The sequence below is a fragment of the Bufo bufo genome, chromosome 1 (genome assembly GCF_905171765.1).
Source record: "Bufo bufo chromosome 1, aBufBuf1.1, whole genome shotgun sequence".
NCBI lineage: Eukaryota > Metazoa > Chordata > Amphibia > Anura > Bufonidae > Bufo > Bufo bufo.
Genome location: NC_053389.1, coordinates 544071031 through 544094212, shown reverse-complemented (window position 1 = coordinate 544094212; position 23182 = coordinate 544071031).

Below are 23182 nucleotides of genomic sequence, written 5' to 3'. Positions count from 1 at the left end.
ACTGCGGAGAACGGTTGATTGTTAACTATAGATGCCTCAAAGGCTTTTGATACGGTAGAATGGCCCTTTTTGATTGGTACAATGGGGAAAATGGGCTTTGGTGAAAATGTTATCTCTTGGATAAAGCTACTATATACTGAAATTTCTGCAAGGGTCATGGTAAACGGAGAATATTCTGGTAGTATACATATTGGCAGAGGGGTTAGACAGGGATGTCCCCTGTCCCCTCAGCTATTTGCTATAGCTATGGAGCCACTCGCCGATATGATTAGACAAGATAATGATATAGTGGGATTTAGGTATGGTACTTATGAGGAAAAAATCGCTTTATATGTAGATGATATTATGCTGTTTGTGGGTTCACATGGATCACTTCCTAGGATTTTTTAGGTATTCGAACAGTTTGGTAAATATGCAGGCCTCAGAATAAATTGGTCCAAATCAGCTTGCGTCCCGATTGATCCTCTGAACAATTTCAGTCCGGGGTAGCTGGAAGTCAAGCTGCCTAATGAACCTGTTAAATATCTAGGTATTCAGATTACCCCCAACCATAGGGATTATGTTCAGCTGAATGCGACCCCCAAAATACAAGAAATTAGGGAAAAAATAGAAGTCTGGAAAAGACTGCATGTTTCGATGGCTGGTCGTATTTCTCTGGTAAAAATGTGTCTACTACCTGCTCTGAACTATATTTTGTGGAACACACCGGTGGTGATCCCTAAAAGATATTTCAAACTAATAACTAGTTTATTAACGGATTTAATATAGCGTGGGAAAAAAACAAGGATAAAGGCACAAATAATGTGTATCCAGGAGAAGGATGGCAGCCTATAAGTACCAGATTTGGAACTCTATTACGTCTCTGGTTACATAAAAAATATAATAATATGGGGTAATACGCAAAGATATAAGTAGAGTTGAGCGAACACCTGGATGTTCGGGTTCGAGAAGTTCGGGCGAACTTCCCGGAAATGTTCGGGTTCGGGATCCGAACCCGACCCGAACTTCGTCCCGAACCCGAACCCCATTGAAGTCAATGGGGACCCGAACTTTTGGGCACTAAAAAGGCTGTAAAACGGCCCAAGAAAGAGCTAGAGGGCTGCAAAAGGCAGCAACATGTAGATAAATCCCCTGCAAACAAATGTGGATAGGGAAATGAATTAAAATAAAAAAAATAAAAAATAAAAAATGACCCAATATCAATTGGACAGAGGTCCCATAGCAGAGAATCTGGCTTCACGTCAGCAGAGAATCAGTCTCTTCATGCCATAGCAAAGAATCTGGCTTCATGTCAGCACAGAATCAGTCTCTTCATGCCATAGCAGAGAATCTGGCTTCATGTCAGCACAGAATCTGTCTTCATGTCATAGCAGAGAATCAGGCTTCACGTCACCCACCACTGGAACAGGCCACTGTCACACATTTAGGCCCCGGCACCCAGACAGAGGAGAGAGGTCGCGTAACAGAGAATCTGGCCTTATGTCAGCGCAGAATCTGTCTTCATGTCATAGCAGAGAATCAAGGTTCACGTCACCCACCACTGGAACAGGCCACTGTCACACATTTAGGCCCAGGCACCCAGGCAGAGGAGAGAGGTCGCGTAACAGAGAATCTGGCCTTATGTCAGCACAGAATCTGTGTTCATGTCATAGCAGAGAATCAGGCTTCACGTCACCAACCACTGGAACAGGCCACTGTCACACATTTAGGCCCAGGCACCCAGGCAGAGGAGAGAGGTCGCGTAACAGAGAATCTGGCCTTATGTCAGCACAGAATCTGTCTTCATGTCATAGCAGAGAATCAGGCTTCACGTCACCCACCACTGGAACAGGCCACTGTCACACATTTAGGCCCAGGCACCCAGGCAGAGGAGAGAGGTCCCGTAACAGAGAATCTGGCCTGATGTCAGCACAGAATCTGTCTTCATGTCATAGCAGAGAATCAGGCTTCACGTCACCCACCACTGGAACAGGCCACTGTCACACATTTAGGCCCCGGCACCCAGGCAGAGGAGAGAGGTCGCGTAACAGAGAATCTGGCCTTATGTCAGCGCAGAATCTGTCTTCATGTCATAGCAGAGAATTAGGCTTCACGTCACCCACCACTGGAACAGGCCACTGTCACACATTTAGGCCCAGGCACCCAGGCAGAGGAGAGAGGTCGCGTAACAGAGAATCTGGCCTGACGTCAGCACAGAATCTGTCTTCATGTCATAGCAGAGAATCAGGCTTCACGTCACCCACCACTGGAACAGGCCACTGTCACACATTTAGGCCCCGGCACCCAGACAAAGGAGAGCGGTCCCGTAACAGAGAATCTGGCCTTATGTCAGCGCAGAATCTGTCTTCATGTCATAGCAGAGAATCAAGCTTCACGTCACCCACCACTGGAACAGGCCACTGTCACACATTTAGGCCCAGGCACCCAGGCAGAGGAGAGAGGTCGCGTAACAGAGAATCTGGCCTTATGTCAGCACAGAATCTGTCTTCATGTCATAGCAGAGAATCAGGCTTCACGTCACCCACCACTGGAACAGGCCACTGTCACACATTTAGGCCCAGGCACCCAGGCAGAGGAGAGAGGTCCCGTAACAGAGAATCTGGCCTGATGTCAGCACAGAATCTGTCTTTATGTCATAGCAGAGAATCAGGCTTCACGTCACCCACCACTGGAACAGGCCACTGTCACACATTTAGGCCCAGGCACCCAGGCAGAGGAGAGAGGTCGCGTAACAGAGAATCTGGCCTTATGTCAGCACAGAATCTGTCTTCATGTCATAGCAGAGAATCAGGCTTCACGTCACCCACCACTGGAACAGGCCACTGTCACACATTTAGGCCCCGGCACCCAGACAGAGGAGAGCGGTCCCGTAACAGAGAATCTGGCCTTATGTCAGTGCAGAATCTGTCTTCATGTCATAGCAGAGAATCAGGCTTCACGTCACCCACCACTGGAACAGGCCACTGTCACATATTTAGGCCCAGGCACCCAGACAGAGGAGAGCGGTCCCGTAACAGAGAATCTGGCCTTATGTCAGCGCAGAATCTGTCTTCATGTCATAGCAGAGAATCAGGCTTCATGTCACCCACCAATGGAACAGGCCACTGTCACACATTTAGTCCCCGGCACCCAGACAGAGGAGAGGTTCATTCAACTTTGGGTTGCCCCGCAATATAATGGTAAAATGAAATTAAAAATAGTATTGAATGAGGAAGTGCCCTGGAGTAGAATAATATATTGTTAAGGGGAGGTAGTTAATATCTAATCTGCACAAGGGATGGACAGGTCCTGTGGGATCCATGCCTGGTTCATTTTTATGAACGTCAGCTTTTCCACATTGGCTGTAGACAGGCGGCTGCGTTAGTCTGTAATGATGCCCCTTGCCGTGCTGAATACACGTTCAGACAAAACGCTGGCCGCCGGGCAGGCCAGCACCTCCAAGGCATAAAAGGCTAGCTCTGGCCACGTGGACAATTTGGAGACCCAGAAGTTGAATGGGGCCGAACCATCAGTCAGTACGTGGAGGGGTGTGCACAGGTACTGTTCCACCATGTTTGTGAAATGTTGCCTCCTGCTAACACGTTCCGTATCAGGTGGTGGTGCAGTTAGCTGTGGCGTGGTGACAAAACTTTTCCACATCTCTGCCATGCTAACCCTGCCCTCAGAGGAGCTGGGCGTGACACAGCTGCGTTGGCGACCTCTTGCTCCTCCTCTGCCTTCGCCTTGGGCTTCCACTGGTTCCCCTGTGACATTTGGGAATGCTCTCAGTAGCGCGTCTACCAACGTGCGCTTGTACTCGCGCATCTTCCTATCACGCTCCAGTGTAGGAAGTAAGGTGGGCACATTGTCTTTGTACCGGGGATCCAGCAGGGTGGCAACCCAGTAGTCCGCACATGTTAAAATGTGGGCAACTCTGCTGTCGTTGCGCAGGCACTGCAGCATGTAGTCGCTCATGTGTGCCAGGCTGCCCAGAGGTAAGGACAAGCTGTCCTCTGTGGGAGGCGTATCGTCATCGTCCTGTGTTTCCCCCCAGCCACGCACCAGTGATGGGCCCGATCTGCTTTGGGTGCCACCCCGCTGTGAACATGCTTCATCCTCATCCTCCTCCACCTCCTCCTCATCCTCGTCCTCCTCGTCCTCCAGTAGTGGGCCCTGTCTGGCCACATTTGTACCTGGCCTCTGCTGTTGCAAAAAACCTCCCTCTGAGTCACTTCGAAGAGACTGGCCTGAAAGTGCTAAAAATGACCCCTCTTCCTCCCCTTCCTCCTGGGCCACCTCCTCTTCCATCATCGCCCTAAGTGTTTTCTCAAGGAGACATAGAAGTGGTATTGTAACGCTGATAACGGAGTCATCGCCACTGGCCATGTTGGTGGAGTACTCGAAACAACGCAACAGGGCACACAGGTCTCGCATGGAGGCCCAGTCATTGGTGGTGAAGTGTGTCTGATCCACAGTGCGACTGACCCGTGCGTGCTGCAGCTGAAACTCCACTATGGCCTGCTGCTGCTCGCACAGTCTGTCCAGCATATGCAAGGTGGAGTTCCATCTGGTGGGTACGTCGCATATGAGGCGGTGAGCTGGAAGACCGAAGTTACTCTGTAGCGCAGACAGGCGAGCAGCGGCAGGGTGTGAACGCCGGAAGCGCGAACAGACGGCCTGCACTTTATGCAGCAGCTCTGACATGTCGGGGTAGTTGCGAATGAACTTCTGCACCACCAAATTCAGCACATGCGCCATGCAAGGGATGTGCGTCAAACCGGCTAGTCCCAGAGCTGCAACGAGATTTCGCCCATTATCGCACACCACCAGGCCGGGCTTGAGGCTCACCGGCAGCAACCACTCGTCGGTCTGTTGTTCTATACCCCGCCACAACTCCTGTGCGGTGTGGGGCCTGTCCCCCAAACATATGAGTTTCAGAATGGCCTGCTGACGTTTACCCCGGGCTGTGCTGAAGTTGGTGGTGAAGGGGTGTGGCTGACTGGATGAGCAGGTGGAAGAAGAGAAGGAGGAAGCTGAGTAGGAGGAGGAGGAGACAGGAGGCAAAGAATGTTGCCCTGCGATCCTTGGCGGCGGAAGGACGTGCGCCAAACAGCTCTCCGCCTGGGGCCCAGCCGCCACTACATTTACCCAGTGTGCAGTTAGGGAGATATAGCGTCCCTGGCAGTGCTTACTGGTCCACGTATCTGTGGTTAGGTGGACCTTGCCACAGATGGCGTTGCGCAGTGCACACTTGATTTTATCGGACACTTGTTTGTGCAGGGAAGGCACGGCTCTCTTGGAGAAGTAGTGGCGGCTGGGAAAAACATACTGTGGGACAGCAAGCGACATGAGCTGTTTGAAGCTGTGTGTGTCCACCAGCCTAAATGACAGCATTTCATAGGCCAGTAGTTTAGAAATGCTGGCATTCAGGGCCAGGGATCGAGGGTGGCTAGGTGGGAATTTACGCTTTCTCTCAAATGTTTGTGAGATGGAGAGCTGAACGCTGCCGTGTGACATGGTTGAGATGCTTGGTGACGCAGGTGGTGGTGTTGGTGGTACATCCCATGTTTGCTGGGCGGCAGGTGCCAACGTTCCTCCAGAGGCAGAGGAAGAGGCCGAGGCGGCGGCAGCAGCAGCAGAAGAGGCCGAGGCGGCGGCAGCAGCAGAAGAGGCCGAGGTGGCAGCAGCAGAAGAGGCAGCAGGGGGAGCCTAAGTGACTTCCTTGTTTTTAATGTGTTTACTCCACTGCAGTTCATGCTTTGCATGTAGGTGCCTGGTCATGCAGGTTGTGCTAAGGTTCAGAACGTTAATGCCTCGCTTCAGGCTCTGATGGCACAGCGTGCAAACCACTCGGGTCTTGTCGTCAGCACATTGTTTGAAGAAGTGCCATGCCAGGGAACTCCTTGAAGCTGCCTTTGGGGTGCTCGGTCCCAGATGGCGGCGGTCAGTAGCAGGCTGAGTCTCTTGGCGGCGGGTGTTCTGATTTTGCCCACTGCTCCCTCTTTTGCTACGCTGTTGGCTCGGTCTCACCACTGCCTCTTCCTCCAAACTCTGAAAGTCAGTGGTGTAGTACAGTCAACATGAACCACATGAAGTTTCACCAAATATCCAGTCTGCAGGTTTGCAATAGGGTCATACCAATATACAGGAGCTGATGCAATGATCACTTGTTAAATATAGTTCCATATATTCATAAGCTGTTAGCAGAGAGTCAGCACATGCTAAATAAACCTCTTCAAATGTGCTATTAGATAACTGAGGAAAGTTTTAACAGACAGAGTCTTTACAGTGGACTCTTCCAGAAAGCCCCCTGTGTATTCTGCTACTTGGTTTGGTCTCCTCAGTGCAGACATTTACTGTGAAGGAGGTAGGATCTCTGTCTAAGTTCTCTAAAGCTAAAGTTCATTTATCTATTGTAAAAAGTTATAATATATACCCATAATAGTTCTGTAGAATGTAAAGAGGTGACTGTATGTTTTTTAGCAGCCTTTAAACCCTGCAGCACATGCTAGGCTGAGTAGATGATGTACAGTTAGAGAGCCATGTGTTCTTCCTAAAATGGCTGCAAGACATGCTGTATTCCAGGTCACCCTGCTGCAATATCTTTGTAAATGATTTTCTCTTGTTCATTTTTCTGTATGCTTTGTTATATCCTGTAACATGTATGTGGGAATGTAATATAATGACTGCCTGTTATGATATAGGTGGGCTGGTGACCTGGCTGTATACCACATAGTGGCAGTGTTTCCCTGTTGTATTACAGGCTCCAGCCAAGTGCATTCCACCTCAATAAAGCTTTAAACCACAGAAGACCTGAGTGTCGTCCCTTAGAGTCCATTTAGAGTTTATGCCTGGAGGAGCTGGTGACCGAGTGAGTGTGAAAGCTGGAGGTGTCGCAGATGGTGCAAGGAAAAGAGGGTTACATTTGGTGCCGTGACTCGGATGTCATCATTTTGCTCAAAGTGACCAGTGAAGATACCTAAAGTCACCAGTGTGCGAGTTCTGAGGTGATTGTGCCACGGCGGAGCTGCTAGGCGGCAGATTGACCTTATTAGCGGTTTATATCCTCTCAGGAATAGAAGATGAGTGGACGAGCCAGAGCCCGCGGAAGAGCACGTGCCAGGGGGCAGCCCAGCCAAGGACAGCCTGGACAGGAGCACGAGGCTCAAGAACCTAGACGCATTGAAAGACCCCAGCAGCCACCAGCCGAGCCTTTGCTTGTGGGAAGAGGGCGCCAGAGAGGCCCGCCAGTAGTGGAGAGACCTCCGACTGATGTTCTGCAGCTTTCAGCTGGATTTCAGGACATATCCCTCGGAGAACGGGGTGGCCGCAGGCGTGACTTCCATGACCTTGGAGTGAACACCCGGCAGACCATTGAATAGAAATGTGAGACCTGTTTTTTTTTTGCACTGTGTGACAGGTTAAGGTTTAATCACAGAATCAGACTTCTATTTGCACGGTAGCGTGTGTCTTAGGTTTTTCTGAATGACACTATCAGTACCTTCAATGTAAGATATCCTTTTTGGGATAGATTTCAAGTAGGCCTCAAATACCAGAAACTAGTTATTTTGAGAATGGCAAATTTGGGAATAGTTTTTTAACCCAGAAAAAAAAATGTGCTTTTACGGTCGCTACAAATAACTTGACCAGCTAAAACAGTACAGATTTGCTTGAATAGAAATGTGAGACCTCTTTTTTTTTTGCATTGTGTGACAGGTTAAGGTTTAATCACAGAATCAGACTTCTATCTGCACGGTAGCGTGTGTCTTAGGTTTTTCTGAATGACACTATCAGTACCTTCAATGTAAGATATCCTTTTTGGGATAGATTTCAAGTAGGCCTCAAATACCAGAAACTAGTTATGTTGAGAATGGCAAATTTGGGAATAGTTTTTCAACCCAGAAAAAAAAATGTGCTTTTACGGTCACTACAAATAACTTGACCAGCTAAAACAGTACAGATTTGCTTAAATAGAAATGTGAGACCTGTTTTTTTTTTGCACTGTGTGACAGGTTAAGGTTTAATCACAGAATCAGACTTCTATCTGCACGGTAGCGTATGTCTTAGGTTTTTCTGAATGACACTATCAGTACCTTCAATGTAAGATATCCTTTTGGGATAGATTTCAAGTAGGCCTCAAATACCAGAAACTAGTTATTTTGAGAATGGCAAATTTGGGAATAGTTTTTCAACCCAGAAAAAAAAAAGTGCTTTTACGGTCACTACAAATAACTTGACCAGCTAAAACAGTACAGATTTGCTTGAATAGAAATGTGAGACCTGTTTTTTTTTTTGCACTGTGTGACAGGTTAAGGTTTAATCACAGAATCAGACTTCTATCTGCACGGTAGCGTGTGTCTTAGGTTTTTCTGAATGACACTATCAGTACCTTCAATGTAAGATATCCTTTTTGGGATAGATTTCAAGTAGGCCTCAAATACCAGAAACTAGTTATTTTGAGAATGGCAAATTTGGGAATAGTTTTTCAACCCAGAAAAAAAAATGTTCTTTTACGGTCACTACAAATAACTTGACCAGCTAAAACAGTACAGATTTGCTTGAATAGAAATGTGAGACCTGTTTTTTTTGCACTGTGTGACAGGTTAAGGTTTAATCTCAGAATCAGACTTCTATCTGCACGGTAGCGTGTGTCTTAGGTTTTTCTGAATGACACTATCAGTATCTTCAATGTAAGATATCCTTTTTGGGATAGATTTCAAGTAGGCCTCAAATACCAGAAACTAGTTATTTTGAGAATGGCAAATTTGGGAATAGTTTTTCAAACCAGAAAAAAAAATGTGCTTTTACGGTCGCTACAAATAACTTGACCAGCTAAAACAGTACAGATTTGCTTGAATAGAAATGTGAGACCTGTTTTTTTTTGCACTGTGTGACAGGTTAAGGTTTAATCTCAGAATCAGACTTCTATCTGCACGGTAGCGTGTGTCTTAGGTTTTTCTGAATGACACTATCAGTACCTTCAATATAAAATATCCTTTTTGGGATAGATTTCAAGTAGGCCTCAAAAACCAGAAACTAGTTATTTTGAGAATGGCAAATTTGGGAATAGTTTTTCAACCCAGAAAAAAAAAAGTGCTTTTACGGTCACTACAAATAACTTGACCAGCTAAAACAGTACAGATTTGCTTGAATAGAAATGTGAGACCTGTTTTTTTTTGCACTGTGTGACAGGTTAAGGTTTAATCTCAGAATCAGACTTCTATCTGCACGGTAGCGTGTGTCTTAGGTTTTTCTGAATGACACTATCAGTACCTTCAATGTAAGATATCCTTTTTGGGATAGATTTCAAGTAGGCCTCAAATACCAGAAACTAGTTATTTTGAGAATGGCAAATTTGGGAATAGTTTTTTAACCCAGAAAAAAAAATGTGCTTTTACGGTCGCTACAAATAACTTGACCAGCTAAAACAGTACAGATTTGCTTGAATAGAAATGTGAGACCTGTTTTTTTTTGCACTGTGTGACAGGTTAAGGTTTAATCACAGAATCAGACTTCTATCTGCACGGTAGCGTATGTCTTAGGTTTTTCTGAATGACACTATCAGTACCTTCAATGTAAGATATCCTTTTGGGATAGATTTCAAGTAGGCCTCAAATACCAGAAACTAGTTATTTTGAGAATGGCAAATTTGGGAATAGTTTTTCAACCCAGAAAAAAAAAAGTGCTTTTACGGTCACTACAAATAACTTGACCAGCTAAAACAGTACAGATTTGCTTGAATAGAAATGTGAGACCTGTTTTTTTTTTGCACTGTGTGACAGGTTAAGGTTTAATCACAGAATCAGACTTCTATCTGCACGGTAGCGTGTGTCTTAGGTTTTTCTGAATGACACTATCAGTACCTTCAATGTAAGATATCCTTTTTGGGATAGATTTCAAGTAGGCCTCAAATACCAGAAACTAGTTATTTTGAGAATGGCAAATTTGGGAATAGTTTTTCAACCCAGAAAAAAAAATGTTCTTTTACGGTCACTACAAATAACTTGACCAGCTAAAACAGTACAGATTTGCTTGAATAGAAATGTGAGACCTGTTTTTTTTGCACTGTGTGACAGGTTAAGGTTTAATCTCAGAATCAGACTTCTATCTGCACGGTAGCGTGTGTCTTAGGTTTTTCTGAATGACACTATCAGTATCTTCAATGTAAGATATCCTTTTTGGGATAGATTTCAAGTAGGCCTCAAATACCAGAAACTAGTTATTTTGAGAATGGCAAATTTGGGAATAGTTTTTCAAACCAGAAAAAAAAATGTGCTTTTACGGTCGCTACAAATAACTTGACCAGCTAAAACAGTACAGATTTGCTTGAATAGAAATGTGAGACCTGTTTTTTTTTGCACTGTGTGACAGGTTAAGGTTTAATCTCAGAATCAGACTTCTATCTGCACGGTAGCGTGTGTCTTAGGTTTTTCTGAATGACACTATCAGTACCTTCAATGTAAAATATCCTTTTTGGGATAGATTTCAAGTAGGCCTCAAAAACCAGAAACTAGTTATTTTGAGAATGGCAAATTTGGGAATAGTTTTTCAACCCAGAAAAAAAAAAGTGCTTTTACGGTCACTACAAATAACTTGACCAGCTAAAACAGTACAGATTTGCTTGAATAGAAATGTGAGACCTGTTTTTTTTTGCACTGTGTGACAGGTTAAGGTTTAATCTCAGAATCAGACTTCTATCTGCACGGTAGCGTGTGTCTTAGGTTTTTCTGAATGACACTATCAGTACCTTCAATGTAAGATATCCTTTTTGGGATAGATTTCAAGTAGGCCTCAAATACCAGAAACTAGTTATTTTGAGAATGGCAAATTTGGGAATAGTTTTTTAACCCAGAAAAAAAAATGTGCTTTTACGGTCGCTACAAATAACTTGACCAGCTAAAACAGTACAGATTTGCTTGAATAGAAATGTGAGACCTGTTTTTTTTTGCACTGTGTGACAGGTTAAGGTTTAATCACAGAATCAGACTTCTATCTGCACGGTAGCGTATGTCTTAGGTTTTTCTGAATGACACTATCAGTACCTTCAATGTAAGATATCCTTTTGGGATAGATTTCAAGTAGGCCTCAAATACCAGAAACTAGTTATTTTGAGAATGGCAAATTTGGGAATAGTTTTTCAACCCAGAAAAAAAAAAGTGCTTTTACGGTCACTACAAATAACTTGACCAGCTAAAACAGTACAGATTTGCTTGAATAGAAATGTGAGACCTGTTTTTTTTTTGCACTGTGTGACAGGTTAAGGTTTAATCACAGAATCAGACTTCTATCTGCACGGTAGCGTGTGTCTTAGGTTTTTCTGAATGACACTATCAGTACCTTCAATGTAAGATATCCTTTTTGGGATAGATTTCAAGTAGGCCTCAAATACCAGAAACTAGTTATTTTGAGAATGGCAAATTTGGGAATAGTTTTTCAACCCAGAAAAAAAAATGTTCTTTTACGGTCACTACAAATAACTTGACCAGCTAAAACAGTACAGATTTGCTTGAATAGAAATGTGAGACCTGTTTTTTTTGCACTGTGTGACAGGTTAAGGTTTAATCACAGAATCAGACTTCTATCTGCACGGTAGCGTGTGTCTTAGGTTTTTCTGAATGACACTATCAGTATCTTCAATGTAAGATATCCTTTTTGGGATAGATTTCAAGTAGGCCTCAAATACCAGAAACTAGTTATTTTGAGAATGGCAAATTTGGGAATAGTTTTTCAAACCAGAAAAAAAAATTTGCTTTTACGGTCGCTACAAATAACTTGACCAGCTAAAACAGTACAGATTTGCTTGAATAGAAATGTGAGACCTGTTTTTTTTTGCACTGTGTGACAGGTTAAGGTTTAATCTCAGAATCAGACTTCTATCTGCACGGTAGCGTGTGTCTTAGGTTTTTCTGAATGACACTATCAGTACCTTCAATGTAAAATATCCTTTTTGGGATAGATTTCAAGTAGGCCTCAAAAACCAGAAACTAGTTATTTTGAGAATGGCAAATTTGGGAATAGTTTTTCAACCCAGAAAAAAAAAAGTGCTTTTACGGTCACTACAAATAACTTGACCAGCTAAAACAGTACAGATTTGCTTGAATAGAAATGTGAGACCTGTTTTTTTTTGCACTGTGTGACAGGTTAAGGTTTAATCTCAGAATCAGACTTCTATCTGCACGGTAGCGTGTGTCTTAGGTTTTTCTGAATGACACTATCAGTACCTTCAATGTAAGATATCCTTTTTGGGATAGATTTCAAGTAGGCCTCATATACCAGAAACTAGTTATTTTGAGAATGGCAAATTTGGGAATAGTTTTTCAACCCAGAACAAAAAGTGTGCTTTTACGGTCACTACAAATAACTTGACCAGCTAAAACAGTACAGATTTGGTTGAATAGAAATTTCAGGTCTATTTTTTAGGCGCTGGCTAACAGGCTCAACTTACCCCTGATGTAGTATATGGCCAAAAAATAACCACACTGTTGATGGTTAAATGCACTTGGGTGACACAGGCTCAGCCTGCACCAGATGTAGTATATGGCCAAAAAATAATCAGACTGTTGATGGTTAAATGCACTTCGGTGACACAGGCTCAGCCTGCAGCTGATGTAGTATATGGCCAAAAAATAACCAGACTGTTGATGGTTAAATGCACTTCGGTGACACAGGCTCAGCCTGCAGCTGATGTAGGATATAGCACAAAATAACCACACTATTGATGGTTAAATACACTTGGTGATAGCTTGTGCTGGCGCACCACAAGTCACAAAATGGCCGCCGATCACCCCAGAAAAAAAGTGATCTAAAAACGCTCTGGGCAGCCTCAAAAAAGTGAGTAAGTCAATATTAGCACTTCAATGATCCACAGCTGCAGATCGATCACAGAATGAAGTCTTTTGGAGGAGTCAATCACTGCCTAATCTCGCCCTAACGTCGCAGCTGCAACCTCTCCCTATGCTTCAATCAGCAGAGTGACGTGCAGCGCAACGTGACCCAAGCTTATATAGAGGCTGGGTCACATGCTGCACTGGCCAATCACAGCCATGCCAATAGTAGGCAAGGCTGTGATGGCCTCTTGGGGCAAGTAGTATGACGCTTGTTGATTGGCTGCTTTGCAGCCTTTCAAAAAGCGCCAAGAAAGCGCCGAACACCGAACCCGAACACGGACTTTTACGAAAATGTTCGGGTTCGGGTCCGTGTCACGGACACCCCAAAATTCGGTACGAACCCGAACTATACAGTTCGGGTTCGCTCATCCCTAGATATAAGCGTTTAATAGTAGGGATTAATAAAAGATTGGAGAAATGCAATATTTTTCAAATACTGGAAGCAGGTATATTGATGCAACAGGAAGGTAATAAGATACCTCTAATTGATTTGATGGCAAAAACCTGGAAGGAGCTAAGACATTTGTGGTCCTAGAGTGGTTTCCACTTTGATACTATACTGTGGGATAATATCTATCTTACAGAATGAAAAGCGATTGAACAAAAAATTTGGTGGAAACATGGAATATATAAACTTGGCCAGGTATGGGATGAGGGGGATATAATTCCCTATAAAAAAACTTAAAGATAATTGTCATCTGATAAATACAGAGCTGAGTTTTTTTCACTTCCAATTAAAACAGGTATTAAAAGGGTTCTGAACTTTCATTTAACTGATGATCTATCCTCTGGATAGATCATCAGCTTCTTATCGGCGGGGGTCCGACGCACGGTCAGCTGTTTCAGAAGGCAGTGGCGCTCCAGCAGCGCCGCAGCCTTCTCACTGTTTACCGCCGGGCCGCCGGCCCACTTACGTCACGACTAGTATCAACTAGCGTGGGCGCGGCTAAGCTCCATTCAAGTGAACAGAGCTTAGCCGCGCCCATGCTAATTGATACTAGTCGTGACGTCAGTGGGCCGGCGGCCCGGCGGTAAACAGTGAGAAGGCCGCGGCGCTGCTGGAGTGCCGCTGCCTTCTGAAACAGCTGATCGGCGGGGGTCCCAGGTGTCAGACCCCCGCCGATCAGAAGCTGATGATCTATCCAGAGGATAAATCATCAGTTAAATGAAAGTGCAGTACCCCTTTAAATAAGACGATAGGAAAAGGAACACAAATAAATGCCATTAATCAATATTACTAAATTAACGCCAGGGAAGAAATTAGTCTCAAGAATATATCAATGCTTGTTACACCAAAAGACTAAGAGAAGAGCAGTGGAGAGTTTAATGAACAAATGGCGGCCGGATTTAGATACCCAACGGGGAGATTTTTGGGATCTGGCCATACAGGCAAATAATAAGGTCTCAAGGAATTTCTCTCATAGAATTATTCAATTTAACATACTGTATCGACTTTATTACTCTCCTAAGATGTTAATTAAGTGTTATAAGTTTAAAGAATTTAGGTGCCCCAAGTGTAGGGAGATAGGAGTAGACGATTTACATGTGTTATGGACATGTGTAAAAATTCAAGAATACTGGGAAAATGTCTATGAAAAAATAGAGGAATACCACCAGTTTAAAGTGCCAAGGCAATTTGAAAATTGTATTCTGGGGGTAATGGATGGAATGAAAGTCCCCCAACATCGAAAGATAGCTTCTAATCTTTTATTCCAGGCCAGGAAATGCATTGTCGGGTGCTGGGGGGGGGGGGGAGTGTTGCCCCCACGGTTAAAGAATGGGAGAGGTCCGTTAAAGTCTCGCTTGTCGGGGAGAAATTTCATTTGGCAGGTAATAAGAAAAAAACTGGATTAGCTAGGTTATGGCAAAACTGGTTAAGTAAAAAATAAGTGGCTTCGGGGGGGGGGGGTACGGGGGAATCGGGAGGATGGGGAGGTGGTGGGGGGGTTGAGGGGGTGGGAAAGGAGAAGACTTTTTTTTATAATTTTTTTCTCACGGCGCGCAAGGGAGGAGGCAATATATACAAATATGTAAAACTGAATATTAATAATTAGATATGGATGTAAAAATGTTATTTATTGGAAAATTGTAAATGATTGGAAAAATATAATAAAGACTTATAATTAAAAAAAAAATGTATAGGATTTAGTGCACCCTGCTTGGGTTACTTTCTTTCTTCTCCTGGTTTCCTGGTCATGGAGGTCCTGGAAATCTAAATATATGCTGTAATTGGAATCATCGGATCGGAAAGGTCCATTATGGATTATATCAATTGATAAGTCCCATGGGATTATCCTCATCAACATGGACTACTCCCTAAGGACTTTTTTAGCTCCCCTATATAGAATGTGGGCCTACTGGGAGTATCTATTGAAATAGGGACAATAAAGAAATATATGGAATATCCCTCTAAAATACTGTCCCCATAGGTTATCTTTATCCCACCTCTCCCCCCCCCCTTGTTCTCCGATTTATCCCTCCTCCTCTCCTCCCTATTCCGCTTCCCTAACACAGAGAAACTATGAGCTTTTGAGAATATATGCTTGTTTATATCTAATCCATGTGTTGACAGTTTACGTATTGTACTAGATTGTTGTCTGACCTGTGCCTTTGAGATTGCAGGGCTTGACTTTAATGTATTTTCAGCTTATAGTGGTATTTATTAAAAGTTAAATTTTATATGTAGGAAGGTGTCAAAATGTGGATTTAGCTTCTATACTTCCTCACTGCATTATTTAGCCGTTCCTGGCAATTTTGTATAAGTTCTTTAAAAATCTTGCATAATCTACCACCTCAGGTGAACGCTGTAAAAAACGGAGCAAAAAATGCTATTTTTGTCTCCTTATATAACAAAAAGTGTAATTCAAAGTGATCAAAAAGACATACAGTACAGACCAAAAGTTTGGACACACCTTCTCATTCAAAGAGTTTTCTTTATTTTCATGACTATGAAGGCATCAAAACTATGAATTAACACATGTGGAATTATATACATAACAAACAAGTGTGAAACAACTGAAAATATGTCATATTTTAGGTTCTTCAAAGTAGCCACCTTTTGCTTGGATTACTGCTTTGCACACTCTTGGCATTCTCTTGATGAGCTTCAAGAGGTAGTCCCCTGAAATGGTCTTCCAACAGTCTTGAAGGAGTTCTCAGAGATGCTTAGCACTTGTTGGCCCTTTTGCCTTCACTCTGCGGTCCAGCTCACCCCAAACCATCTCGATTGGGTTCAGGTCCGGTGACTGTGGAGGCAAGGTCATCTGGCGCAGCACCCCATCACTCTCCTTCATGGTCAAATAGCCCTTACTTTCAAAGTTTTCCCAATTTTTCGGCTGACTGACTGACCTTCATTTCTTAAAGTAATGATGGCCACTCGTTTTTCTTTACTTAGCTGCTTTTTTCTTGCCATAATACCAATTCTAACAGTCTATTCAGTAGGACTATCAGCTTTGTATCCACCTGACTTCTCCTCAACGCAACTGATGGTCCCAACCCCATTTATAAGGCAAGAAATCCCACTTATTAAACCTGACAGGGCACACCTGTGAAGTAAAAACCATTTCAGGGGACTACCTCTTGAAGCTCATTAAGAGAATGCCAAGAGGTCAAAGCAAAAGGTGGCTACTTTGAAGAACCTAGAATATGACATATTTTCATTTGTTTCACATTCGTTTATTATGTATATAATTCCACATGTAATTCATAGTTTTGATGCCTTCAGTGTGAATCTACAATTTTCATAGTCATGAAAATAAAGAAAACTCTTTGAATGAGAAGGTGTGTCCAAACTTTTGGTCTGTACTGTATGTACCCCAAAACAGCACAAATCAAAATGTCATCACTTCCTACAAAAAATGAGCCCCCACATGAGACAAAATATGGCTTTCAGAAAATGGAGATGCTAAAACATTTTCTATGCTTTGTAGGAAGGCGCAAGGGTTCGTCATTGACGGAAGGTACGTGTCACCGAGGTTCCTGACCTCGGTGAGATAAGAACCGGTTAGTTTATGTTTCAGCCGCAGCTAGTGCTTGCTGACACTGTTTATTCTTAGTGTGGCTGAAAAGCCGATCCGGGCCGGTTCTTATTGGGAGCAGCCAAAGAGCAGGGTGGGTGGCTGTTCCCCACGTCCAGGCCAGGTTTTGGGTTGGGGTTTAAAAACCCAGCCAGCAGCTCAGCTGGGTGTGGTATGTTCCTCTAAGTGAAAGTGGAGCTGGGAAGGCTCTGTGTCTCTGGGAGCTGCATGAGAGCCACCAGCTGGAAGCCAGGCGCCCTAAAGCCTGCTGTGGATATCCAGGTGATGTGTTTGTTTTGAGTTCTGTGGACTTTGGCCGTGTGAAATAACATGAGGAATTCCTGTGGTGTGAATTAACACCAGGACTCTGCAAAGTGTTTGTTTTTCCTTGGGTGTGAATAAACACTGAACTTTTTGCTTTACTACCATGTTCCTGCCTCTGTACTGCGTCCGCTTACCCTGCCTACCAGAGCAAATCCCTACAATTGGTGGCTTGGTTCGGGGAAGCGCAGTGAGGCTGGCGTGAACGCCGAAAATATTATTTTTTTCTCTCACAGTTGTATGTCATTTATCAAACCGGCTAGATTCAAAAAGGTGTCAAGAGACGAAATGGAGGCTGTTATAAAGGCCCTCGTGGAGGCTAACCTGCAACAACGCGAGGCTAATAAGCAGCAGCAGGAGACCAACCAGTTGCTGCTACAACATGTAACGGGGTGACAGTCAGCAGGAGCAACCCCAAGCGTACATGATGCCCGGAAAGCAGTACCCCTAATCCCTAAAATTTTAGCGATCCCTAAAATGACCCCCGCAGACGACATTCAGACCTACCTGGCGATGTATGAAAAAGTGGCCACCAGGGAAAAGCTGCCCCAAGACCAGTGGGCTGAGATGGCCGCTCCTTTTCCGACATCAGAGTCACAGCAGGTGTTTTTCGACTTGCCTGATGATCAAGCGGCCGACTACCCAAAGGTAAAAGGAGAGATCTTGGCAAGACTGGGGGTGAATGTGCTGGTCCGGGCCCAGCGGGTGCATCAGTGGGGGTTCAACCCGGCGGAGCCCATGAGACCCCAGTATTATGACCTGCTTAACCTGTTACAAAAGTGGCTACAACCTGATGTGTTGAGCCCCACTGCTATGTTGGACTGGTTATTAGCAGACAGGTTCTGGAGGGCTCTGCTACCCCCTCTCCAGCAATGGATTGGCCAGGTCTCCCCAGGGAATGCGCTGGAGATGGTCGACCTGGTGGAGCGCTTTGAGGCTACCCGGAACTTACAGGGGGGTTCTGTTGGGAGGGGGGCAGTCAGATCCCGTAACTCTCCACCCCGGACCCAACAACCGGTGCCCATCAAACCTGCCCGGGATATAACCCCTGTGGACCCCGCTCCAATAATCTGCTGGTGGTGTCGAGAGCCAGGCCATGTTCGAGCGGACTGTCCACGTCAGGGGGAACCCATGGACACAAACTGTGGCTTCCGTCAATCATTATTTGCCAGGAAACTGTGTGCAGTGGGTGCTTCGGAGTCTCTGAACCACCTGTGCCAGGTTGAGGTGGGAGACACTCCAGCGGAGGCTCTGTTAGACTCAGGAAGTCTGGTGACCCTGGTAAGGGCTTCCCTGGTACGCTCCGCTGAGTACACCAGCCGTAAGGTTGGAGTCATGTGTATCCATGGGGACTTAAAAGACTATCCTACTGCTATGGTGTCTCTGTCTACGGTTTCAAGCAGGTGGATCCACGAGGTGGCTGTTGCAACCCACCTCCACTATGAACTTATAGTAGGGAGAGACTTCCCGGGTTTTACGGCACTGTGGCCGGTTCCGAGAGTGACTGATACGCATGATACAGGTGTAACCCTTGCAGAATGGCCCGGCTCAGGGGGGAGACCTGAACCCTGGGAACCTGAGTCCGAAGGTCCCGCGGTAGGGGTGACCGCCACTTCGGTGGAAAAGGAGGAGACAACCCCGCTGAGTGTAATGGTGGGAGACATGGAGGACTTGCCGCCGGGGCCTGAGCTGGCAGACCTCAATGTCTCCGGGGATAATTTTTGTACCACGCAACACCGGGATCCAACCTTATCCAGAGCCTGGGAAAATGTGCTAATAATAGATGGTGAACCACAACAACCAGGGGCAGAGTCGGTGTTCCCCCGTTTTGTGGTCCATCAGGAGATGTTGTATCGGGTAAATCAGCTGCGAGGTGAATCCGTTGAACAGTTGGTGGTGCCTCAGGCTTATTGCAAACTCGTGTTAGAGTTAGCACACCAGCATGTTCTCGGGGGTCATCTGGGAATGCAGAAAACACAGGACCGGATACTACAACGGTTTTACTGGCCCAGTGTGTTTAAAGAGGTGGACGAGTTCTGTAAGTCTTGCCCGACCTGCCAGGCAACTAGCCCCCAGCACCTTTTTTGCAGTCCCTTGGTACCCCTCCCGATCATTGATGTACCGTTTGAGCAAATCGCTATGGACCTAGTAGGTCCTGTACCAAAGTCCGCCAGGGGACACCAACACATCTTGGTTGTCCTCGATTACGCTACTCGGTACCCAGAGGCAGTGCCACTGCGACATACTTCTGCAAAACTTATAGCTAAAGAGCTAATGGAGATGTTCTCCTGAGTGGGGCTACCTAAAGAGGTCCTGACTGACCAGGGGACCCCTTTTATGTCCAAGGTCATGAGGGAACTCTGCAAGTTGCTGCGTATAAAACAGTTACGGACGTCCGTGTACCATCCACAAACGGATGGACTAGTGGAAAGGTTTAATAAAACTCTAAAAACCATGTTAAAAAGGGTGGTGACCAAAGATGGAAAGGATTGGGAACTTCTTCTGCCCTATCTCATGTTCGCAGTGCGAGAGGTGCCCCAGGCCTCTACTGGGTTCTCGCCCTTCGAATTGCTATATGGCAGACATCCTCATGGCTTGTTGGACGTAGCCAAAGAGGCATGGGAACAACAACTCACTCCGCATAAAAGCATCCTGGAATACGTTACCAAGATGCAACAGCGGATAGAGACCGTTTTGACTCTTGTCAGAGAACATATGGAGGCCGCTCAGCGAGCCCAGAGTCGGATCTATAATCGGTAGGCTCGGGTCCTTTAACCTGGGTGATCGGGTTTTGGTTCTGGTGCCGACAGTGGACAGTAAGTTCCTAGCCAGGTGGCAGGGGCCCTACGAGGTACGTGAAAAAATAGGAGAGGTAAATTACAAAGTACACCAGCCGGGGAGGCGAAATCCGGAGCAGGTTTACCATGTTAATTTGCTAAAACCTTGGAAGGATAGGGAAACCTGTACGGAAGACAGTCCACGGCCGGGCTTTCTTGGACAGGAGATTCCGGCTCCTAAGTCTGATGCAAGGGAAGCGGTTGCCACAATAAAAATTGCTGACAGCCTCTCCTCTAAACAGGCTCAGGAAACCAGGGAGTTCGTTAGTCGGAACACGGATGTGCTCTCAGACCTCTCTGGACGGACTTCCGTAATCCAACATGACATTGTCACTGAGCCTCAGGCAAAAATCCGGTTAAAACCATACCGAGTACCCGAGGCTCGGCGAAAAGCCATCTCGGAGGAAGTGCAACTCATGTTGCGGCTGGATGTCATTGAGGAGTCTAAAAGTGAGTGGGCCAGTCCGATAGTATTAATACCCAAGCCAGACGGGACATTGAGGTTCTGTAATGACTTCCGCAAACTTAATGAGGTGTCCAAATTTGACGCGTATCCCATGCCCCGAGTGGATGAGCTTATTGAAAAGTTGGGCCAAGCCCGGTATTTTTCTGTGTTGGACCTCACCAAAGGGTACTGGCAGGTACCCTTGACAGAGGCTGCCAAAGAAAAAACGGCTTTTGTCACGCCAGAGGGGCTGTAACAGTACAATGTATTACCCTTTGGTCTACATGGCGCTCCCGCCGCATTTCAAAGGCTAATGGATATTGTACTTCGTCCACATCGTCGATACGCTTCGGCGTACCTGAACGATATCGTTGTCCATAGCACCGACTGGGAAAGTCACCTACCTAAAGTACAGGCTGTAGTGGACTCCCTTCGAAAGGCGGGACTAACAGCTAACCCAAAGAAATGTGCAATAGGGTTAGAGGAGACTAAATACCTTGGGTATGTCATTGGGCGCGGAATCATTAAACCCCAAGTGAGCAAAATAGAGGCGATACGGAATTGGCCCCGACCTGCCACCTCTAGACAAGTAAGGTCATTCCTGGGAATGGTGGGCTATTACATGAGGTTTGTTCCCCATTTTGCCACTTTAGCGGCTCCATTGACAGGGCTTTTAAAGGGACGGAAGTCCGTGATAGTCCGCTGGAATGACCAGGCAGAAGAGGCTTTCTCCGCTTTGAAGTCGGCCCTGTGTGGGTCCCCGGTTTTGGTGACGCCCGACTTCAAGAGGGAATTTGTGGTCCAGACTGATGCCTCCGAAGTGGGCCTCGGTGCAGTACTGTCTCAGGAAGTCAACGGGGTGGAGCATCCCGTTGTCTTCCTCAGCCGTAAGCTCACTCCAGCGGAGACCCGGTACAGTATAGTGGAGAGAGAGTGTCTGGCCATCAAGTGGGCACTCGAGTCTCTCCGCTATTATCTGTTGGGGAGGAAATTCCGTCTGGTGACCGATCACTCCCCTCTCAAGTGGATGAGCCAGGCCAAAGAGAGGAATGCTCGGGTCACCAGGTGGTTCTTATCGCTGCAAAACTTTAAGTTCACAGTAGAACACAGGGCAGGCCGGTTACAGGGAAACGCGGATGCCCTGTCCTGAGTACACTGTCTGGTGCGTGTTCACCCCCTCAGGATTGAACAAAGGGGGGAGGTATGTAGGAAGGCGCAAGGGTTCGTCATTGACGGAAGGTACGTGTCACTGAGGTTCCTGGCCTAGGTGAGATAAGAACCGGTTATTTTATGTTTCAGCCGCAGCTAGTGTTTGCTGACACTGTTTATTCTTAGTGTGGCTGAAAAGCCGATATGGGCCGATTCTTATTGGGAGCAGCCAAAGAGCAGGGTGGGTGGCTGTTCCCCACGTCCAGGCCAGGTTTTGGGTTGGGGTTTAAAAACCCAGCCAGCAGCTCAGCTGGGTGGGGTATGTTCCTCCAAGTGAAAGTGGAGCTGTGAAGGCTCTGTGTCTCTGGGAGCTGCATGAGAGCCACCAGCTGGAAGTCAGGCGCCCTAAAGCCTGCTGTGGATATCCAGGTGACATGTTTGTTTTGAGTTCTGTGGACTTTGGCCGTGTGAAATAACACGAGGAATTCCTGTGGTGTGAATTAACACCAGGACTCTGCAAAGTGTTTGTGTTATGTTTTTCCTTGGGTGTGAATAAACACTGAACTTTTTGCTTTACTACCGTGTTCTTGCCTCTGTACTGCGTCTGCTTTCCCTGCCTACCAGAGCAAATCCCTACAGCTTTTATTGTGTAAAACTGAAATACATAAAAAAGTAGACATATTAGGTATCGCCCGCGTCATGAAAACCTTCTATATAAAAATTTCACATGATCTACCCCCTCAGTTGAATGGTGTTAAAAAAATTAAAACTGTGCCAAAGTAGCCATTTTTGGGTCACCTTTTCCCAAAAGTGTCATATTGAATGACCAAAAATCATATGTACCCAAAAATAGTACCAATAAAAATGTAATCTCTTTATGCAAAAAAGAGCCTCTACACAAGACAATCGGCAGAAAAATAAAAGAAATGTAGCTTTCAGAAAATAAAGACACAAACATTATTTTTGTTTTAAAAAATGCCTTATTATAAGTAAAACTGAAACAACAACAAAAATGCACATATTTGGTATTGACGTGTCCGTATCAATCTGCTCTATAAAAGCAACACCTGATCCATCCTGTCAGAAGAACTCTAGAAAAAAAAAAAATTATAATAATTTTTGTTTATTTTGCCTCACAAGAAGCGTAATATCGAGCAATCAAAAATAATATATACCCCAACATAGTACCAATAAAACTGTCACCTTATCCCGTAGTTTACAAAATGGGGTCACTTTTGGGGAGTTTCTACTCTAGGGGTGCATAAGGGGGTCTTCAAATGTGACATAGCAACTTAAAATTATCCCAGTGAAATCTGCCCTCCAAAATCCATATGGCGCTCCTTTCCCTCTGCGCCCTGCTGTGTGCCCTTACAGTAGTTTACCACTACATGTGGGGTGTTTCTGTAAACTGTAGAATCAGGATAATAAATATTGAGTTTTCTTTGGCTGTTCAACCTTGCTGTGCTACAGGGAAAAATAGATTAAAATGGAAAATCTGCAAAAAAAAAGTGAAATTTTCATTCTCGTGGAACACTTAAAGGGTTAACA